Genomic DNA, 7172 nt, shown 5'->3' with positions numbered 1-7172 from the left:
TTTTTTATTTCTGCTTGTACCAAGCGAAGGCAATCCAAAGATGGAGGTTAAGATGAAATTACCTCTAACAATATCCAAAGATGGAGGCTAAGATGAAATTACCTCAACCGCCACATTGGTCATCAAAGCGTCGAGGGAGCCTGAGAGAGACAGGAAAAAGACCAAGAATATCAAACACAATGGCAACATTACTCTCGATGATGTGATCGAAGTTGCTAAGGTTATAAGGCCAAGGTCTATGGCGAAGGATCTGAGTGGAACGAATTGAAATGAAGAAAGAATCGAATACAAATGCAAAAAAGGGTTCTTTTTTTTTTGGAAGGGGTTAGTGACCTGATTTGGATCATAGACCGGTCGGACTGGCGGGTTGGTATTGTTCTGCCGATCCGACCGCAATCCAAAGTGGTTCTTAGTATATTAATGGGTTTGGCATTGAACTAGACCGAAGTTGTGGTTGGTTCCTGACCAGTCCAAGTTTCAAAAAAGTGCGTCCAACTACCCCAAAGCAACCAGTTTCAGTTTTCCAGAAATTAATATTATATTTATTATATAATTAACATTTCATCATCAGTTTTTTATTTTCATTATAGATTATTTCATAATCAGATTGTTGTATAATCACTTTTCATATTAATTATAAATTAAAAAATAAGTGACTATAGAAGAAGTAAAAAAACCCAAACTAAATCTAAGTCTTAGCAACAATCCCAAATACATAATTTAAAGAGTGAATTGGTATATTCAATGAGAGGTATGCTGGCTGATTAATAATTGTCAAGTCCACGTTAAATTTGAATTCAATGAATTCATGAGTTGTTGGCTACCTAGCTGGCTGCTGAGATATCTCTATTAGTCTGTTATCAATGACCAATGCATACATATATTTCTAACTTCTTTATAAATGAAAATTAACATCTTCTTCATCATTTATTCATTTATTTCATATTCTCTAAATCACCATTAATTCACTATTTTGGAATGTTACATTACTGATTCATGTATGCATCACTAAATCTTTGCAGTTTAGCAAAGCAATTTTCATCACTAGCCCACAAACCAATTAGACCTCTATTCCTTGTACATGCTAAATGCCGGTTCACGTGTAAGTTTAGACTTGGTACTCTTTATAATCATATGGTATATTAGTAATCAAGATAATACAAAGTTATGTCCTATTTTGTATAATCATATTTATAGAAGCAATGCTATACTTACAAAGAAATTTTATAAAAATTTCCATATAAAATGATCTCTTATTGTATTTGCTTTGTTCCTGCAAATCCCAGATTCAAAGCAGGCGATCTATTCAGGAATGATCATATTGTGTTTGCGGTGATTTGACTGGGAGAAACCAGTGGGAGTCCTTCATATGCATGTTTGCAAAAGCAGTTTCCCACAAGTCCACAACATATGAAGAAAATGGAAAACCCATAACTAAACAAGGGCTTTCTCTCTGCGTTTTCATGAATATAACATGACAGTTGAATACCTTTCCTAGTCGTCATCAGTCGCCCACCTTAGACTTATCGCAGGAAGTTTGAAGGACCGTTAGTGTCAATGAGCTACACTGGTTTTTCAAAAAAAAAAAAAAAAAAAAAAAGTGGATTGGAGCAGATGCCTTGATTTTCAACGACGGCCATTGGTGGAATGAAGATAAAACTTAAAAGATGTATGAACTATTACTTTCCTTTCCTCACATAAATTTTCTTCTATTATTCTAAAAAACTTAGCTAGAACTTTGTTAAGAGAAAGTAATGGCATGTTGTGTCTTCAGGGGAATCTATTTTCAGGAAGGGGAAAGTAAATACAACAATGAATGGTGACGGAAGCATTTCCAAGGTCTCTGCAAACTTGAGTCACGGGTAATAAGGAACCTAGATCCAAAGAGAAGTCACACTTTCTTTCAAAGCTACTCTCCGGTACATTACACGCAAGCATTAAAATTCTGTACGTTTTGGTTAGCATACTGAACATAAAAATAAATTGCTTAAGCATACGTCAACGTAAAAATAAGTTTTTACCCCTTTATGTACATTTTATCAAAGAGAGTAGAAAGAAAGTTATATTTTAGAGTAAGCAGTAACCTTTGTCTGCAAGAATAGCCAGAATTAGCTTTACACCATAACTTACGGGTCCTAGGTCAAGGACTTTAGATATGAATTTTGCATGAATGGCACATGGAATAAAGGAGGTTTCTGTGATAAAGAGAAAGAACCGGAAACAATCTACACAAGGCTTAAAGCTGAGCCCCTCAATAATCATTTCATTTCAGATATAATCAAGTAGATGAGAAATGAAAACAGGAAGGTTCAGTTCTTAAACAGTATATATCTGACAGAGTTCAGGAGCAACGGTCACCCCTCGTTCCATCGTGAGCCAGGCATTCCTGCAATGCTCCCCATGATTGTAGCCATTGGTGTCTACCTGGATTGCCAGGCATATGGAATGAGCTTATGTTAGGATCTCACATTGAGAGAGAAAATAGGTGGACATGTGGTTTATAAGGGCTTAGACACCATCTTTTGGCAAGCCGGTTTTCCTAAGAGAGTTTTACCTAAGCTCACAAAAGGATCACTGCTCGGCCCAATTCCTATCAAAGGCCCATTGCTCAGCCCAATTCCCATCAATTTGGGAGTGGACTCCTATCAAATGGTATCAGAGCAGGCCCCACCTCCCGACCTTGTGCAGCAAGGCCTAGTGGGCCCCTCGAGGGGCCAAGAAAGAGAGTTCCTGACAGGCTTCTAGGGTTTGACAACCTTCTAGGCGAAGTAAGACCCGAGGAAAGGTAGTAAAGTCGACGAGGGCGAGGTAGACGATGAGGGTAGGCGCTCTCTGGAAAGAAAACCAACGAGGGCGTCGGATCTCAAAGCGTGTAGAAATGTTAAAATCCCACGTTGAGAGGAAAAAGGGGTGGGAATGTGGTTTATAAAGGTTTGGGCAATCTCCCTTGGCAAACCGGTTTTCCAAATGAAGTAAAACCCAAAGGAAGGGCAGTAAGGCCGACAAGGGCAGGCGGCTCTCTGGAAAGAAGACCAACAAAGGCGTCGGATCTCGAAGCATGTGGGAATGTTAAGATCTCACATTGAGAGGGAAAATGGTAGGAATGTGGTTTATAAAGGCTTAGGCACTCTCCCTTGGCATGTGGGAATGTTAAGATCCCACATTGAGAGGGAAAAGGGTAGGAATGTGGTTTATAAAGGCTTAGACACTCTCCCTTGGCATGTGAGAATATTAAGATCCCACATTGAGAGGGAAAAGAGGTAGAAATGTGGTTTATAAGGGCTTGGTCACTCTCCCTTGGCAAGCCAGTTTTCCAAGGAGAGTTCTACCTAAGCCTACAAAAGGACCACTGTCCAACCCAATTTCTATCAATTTGGGAGTGGGTTTCTATCAGCTTCTCTACGCTTACCTACTATCCATGGAATTCAGGACAAAGTGATTTTACCTGGGCAGAAAAATTACCTTGCATTGAGAGTTTGATTCAGTTTTTAGGGATGTATTGTAACTAACTCTGCCGGTGCTATTCAGACTAGTTCACCCACAGTTTCATCAGGGTCCACTTCACTGGAATCCATTTCCTTAACTTTCTCAAGCTGCCTCAAGAGATCCAACCTTTCTGGCCATACGTGGAAGGTATCTGTACAAACAACACAATTGGTTTGTGATATGTGTGGATTTGATGTCTGAAGAAGAATTTCAACAAAAAAGAGCTACACTAGGGCGAAAACATATATCAAAGCTGGCACATATCTTTGAATGGCAGCCAACATGGCAGCATGATCAACTACAGTAACCTGTGGCACAAAAGGTATCCTTCAGATTATGTCATAATGATCAATGGTTAAGAGACTGTAAAATATAGATAATGTTTTCCTTCATCAAGGAGACTCAAATATTTTATAAATAGGTTGGCACAAGACTAAATTAGAACTTCCATATATAAAATCATTCTTGTCTACTATTGTACCCTTCTTTGGCAGTAATAAACTAATGTGCCCATAGAATAAGTAACTATACAACAGGGCAGGGCCTGTTACTGCCATGTACCAAAAGTTAACGTACTAATAGAGGATGTGGTGCATGGCATTAAGACAAGCGATTCCAAATGAGTACAATCATCCAGAACTAAAGGCCCACCAGAATGAAACTTCCCTAAATCTGCCTTTCAGGAGGTGTTCAAATGCTCTATTAGACACTTAAACTGCCCAAATTATGAAGATTTAAGCACTTCATCCAAGAACCGAAGCAAATAGATAGGTAATAGAACAGTGTTTGACACGTAATGTTTCCTTATCATTGATTATATACTTGTACCCAAATTAATGGACCAATGATGGTCCTTTTGCTTCAGTATGAACAGAAAAGTAGATAAACTCGCATAATTGGGATGAAGAATTAGAATAATGAATCATGACACAGCAACTATAGAGAAATTGAAGAAGAATGACTATAAGCAGCAGATCAATAATTAGAATAGGAATTTAACTAACAGGCAGAAAGAATCTTTAAAACACCTATAGGTACTACAGATGCTAAGTCAGTGAGAGTTCGCCGCAGAGCTTGCTTTTCTTTCTCTGTTAATTCATCTCCAAGCAGTGCCCTCCTAAGCAACGCCACAGCAGCAGTAACATCAATAGCCAGAAGCTGAGTTCCTTGCCAGACACCTTGCTCATTAATTCACAACCTATTACCTCTAAGAATAGGTAATAAAGGCAAAGAACCAGAAAACTCTAAATTCAGAAATCAAACTTAAAGAATAATCATCACCAAACATCAAAGAAAGTGCCCATACGTGGACAGGTTAATGCTCAAGTCTCAATGATCTTCACACCAAAGGAATAAAGCCTAATAAAAGAAAACACTCATCTTAGGGATTCCTAAAAGTTGAGAACAAACAAACATTCGTGATCGTGGATGCGTTAATGAGCATGAATACAATGGGGCATTAACAAATACTTTTAAGAGTTTCCACTTTTTCTTTTCATACTCCACTTCCCCAAATGCAGTTAGCACAATCATCTATTTCGGCTTTAATATTTAGAACCAAATCATGTTTCTTTCGGTTTGGATTAAAGCTAAAGCTACAATATAACACTATCAGACAACAATCATCTTTTGATTGGTGGAAGTTCATAAGATATTCATATCGTGCTAGTTTCTTTTAGTTTGTCAATTGATTTTTCAATGATATTTTCATTCTTCTAAACCTGGACCAATTGAGTGTCTCTAGCTTCCTCACTGTGGTTAGCACCATCATTCATAACCTTGATATCCTGCAAAAGCAAGAATTATAATTAGCCAGTTGGAATGTGCTGCCAGCATCATAGAAATATCAAGTCGAAAGTACATAAGCAATCTCTCCCCCTTCCCACTAACAGACTTTTCTTTTTAATAAAGCAACAGAACTTATGATTGAATGATATGCCCTCTTTTGGCAATAGCAGCCCCCGAGGCAAAATCAAGAGAGCATTACCTAGGTGTCAAGATAACAATGATTTACTAGAAACTAGAAAGCATCAACAATTTAGATCTCAAAGTTTATGTCTACATCACCAGATCCTGCACCTGCTTCAGACCTTGGAATTCTCTTTTGAGCCAAATATTCACTGCTATAAAAATTCAAGACAATTATGTAGTGATCATATAATTCCCTGCCAGTCTTGGTGAGGATCAGAGCACATAGAGTTATACTTACTAAATAAAGCAAGTCAGACTATCAATCTTGTAACTCACAAAATCCTCAGGGTTCATTAAGTTACAAATGCTACAGAAAAGTAGGGGGAGACCTAGATGCCAAGGAAAAAGTTAATCAGAGACAGACAAGACATTATGTGGAAAATCATAAATGAAATTCATATAACGTCAAATAAATTAATCAGTAGAATATCCCAAGAGGTATGACAATGTTTGTCAGGTGCAAATTCGTAAATCAACCTACAAAACCGATTGGCAAATAGGATATTCAATCCAAATAGAAGAGACACCAGAAGGGATGCATATATTCCATTAGGCCAATTCTCTGTAAAGTTCAAGAAAGGACTTTTTATTAAAGGAAATGCATACAAAAATATCAGAATATTGCAACTTTCAAAAATAAAATGAATATAATGCATCATAATATTACACAGAATAAGATCCTCAATTTTTCCATAGTATTCAAACTGACATCTCTGATAATATAATTAAAACCAAAACGACTTATGAAAAATCTTGTCCTATGGTATATAACTCCTCATTTTCTGACTGATCAGCACTTCTTTGAACTGTTTTCTCAAGTTCTATTAGCTCATTTCTTATAAGTTCAAAGGGGCGAATTTCATTGGACTCTGAGTTTGCAACACCTATGTTTGAAGTTGTCAGCTCAATATATTCATTTCCCCGCACAGACCAACCAGTCAAGCTATTTTCATTTAACAAAGCTCACCAACTACTAACAGAAAAATGAAATTTGAATTTCATAAACCCATGTCCATAAACCAAATAAACTTAAAAGTCTTGGTCCACAGCATCAACATTTAGTATCCCATGAACTAAAGAAAAAATTCTGTAGCTGATAAAACCTCATAAGACAACTCCAAAGCAATGTTCAGGTAGTATTAAGCTTCCTTAAATCCATTTTATTTACTTATCCGAGAAAATTAAATGTACAAAGAGCTTTTGTCAACTTCAAATGAAGTGATTAGTAACTCCACAATGGAGCATTTGGCTCAATGACTACTTATCAGGAAAGAGGCTCTAACAATATCTAGACTTTGAGGATTATAGGTTTTATGGAAACAAATATATAGTACATTTTCCATTTATAGAAGCAGAACAAGACATTTGGCCAGTAACCTCCAAAGGCTGAAAGAAAAATGTTAAAATATACAAGAAGTCGTTAATAATTGCTTCTGATACTTGAGCAAATAGTTGATATTAAGAATTCAATGGACAATCACAATATAGGAAAGCTTCATTAATACTCTACGGAAGTTTCATCTTTTAACAGATAAAACATTGAAGACTCCCAGCAAAAGGAATCTTTATGCTGTGGCTATACTAGCTTGTACTACCAAGAGGCAGTCAAGCCAAGTTTATACATACTAGCTCAAAGTCTTAAGATTTAAGAAGCATACAGAAACACGGAAGCTCATTATCATGAATACAATGCAGACAGATAAGCTATTGTCAAA

General features: G+C 37.0%; 1 pseudogene; it reads left to right on the top strand.

Annotated features, from left to right (window-relative positions):
• Positions 1-1245: 1245 nt before the first annotated feature.
• LOC116109157 lies at positions 1246-3439 on the top strand (annotated as a pseudogene).
• Positions 3440-7172: the final 3733 nt, after the last annotated feature.

Source organism: Pistacia vera, unplaced genomic scaffold, assembly GCF_008641045.1.
Source record: "Pistacia vera cultivar Batoury unplaced genomic scaffold, PisVer_v2 Contig573, whole genome shotgun sequence".
Lineage (NCBI taxonomy): Eukaryota > Viridiplantae > Streptophyta > Magnoliopsida > Sapindales > Anacardiaceae > Pistacia > Pistacia vera.
Note: the sequence above shows the minus strand (reverse complement) of the source record. Positions and strands in the feature narration are given on the sequence as shown.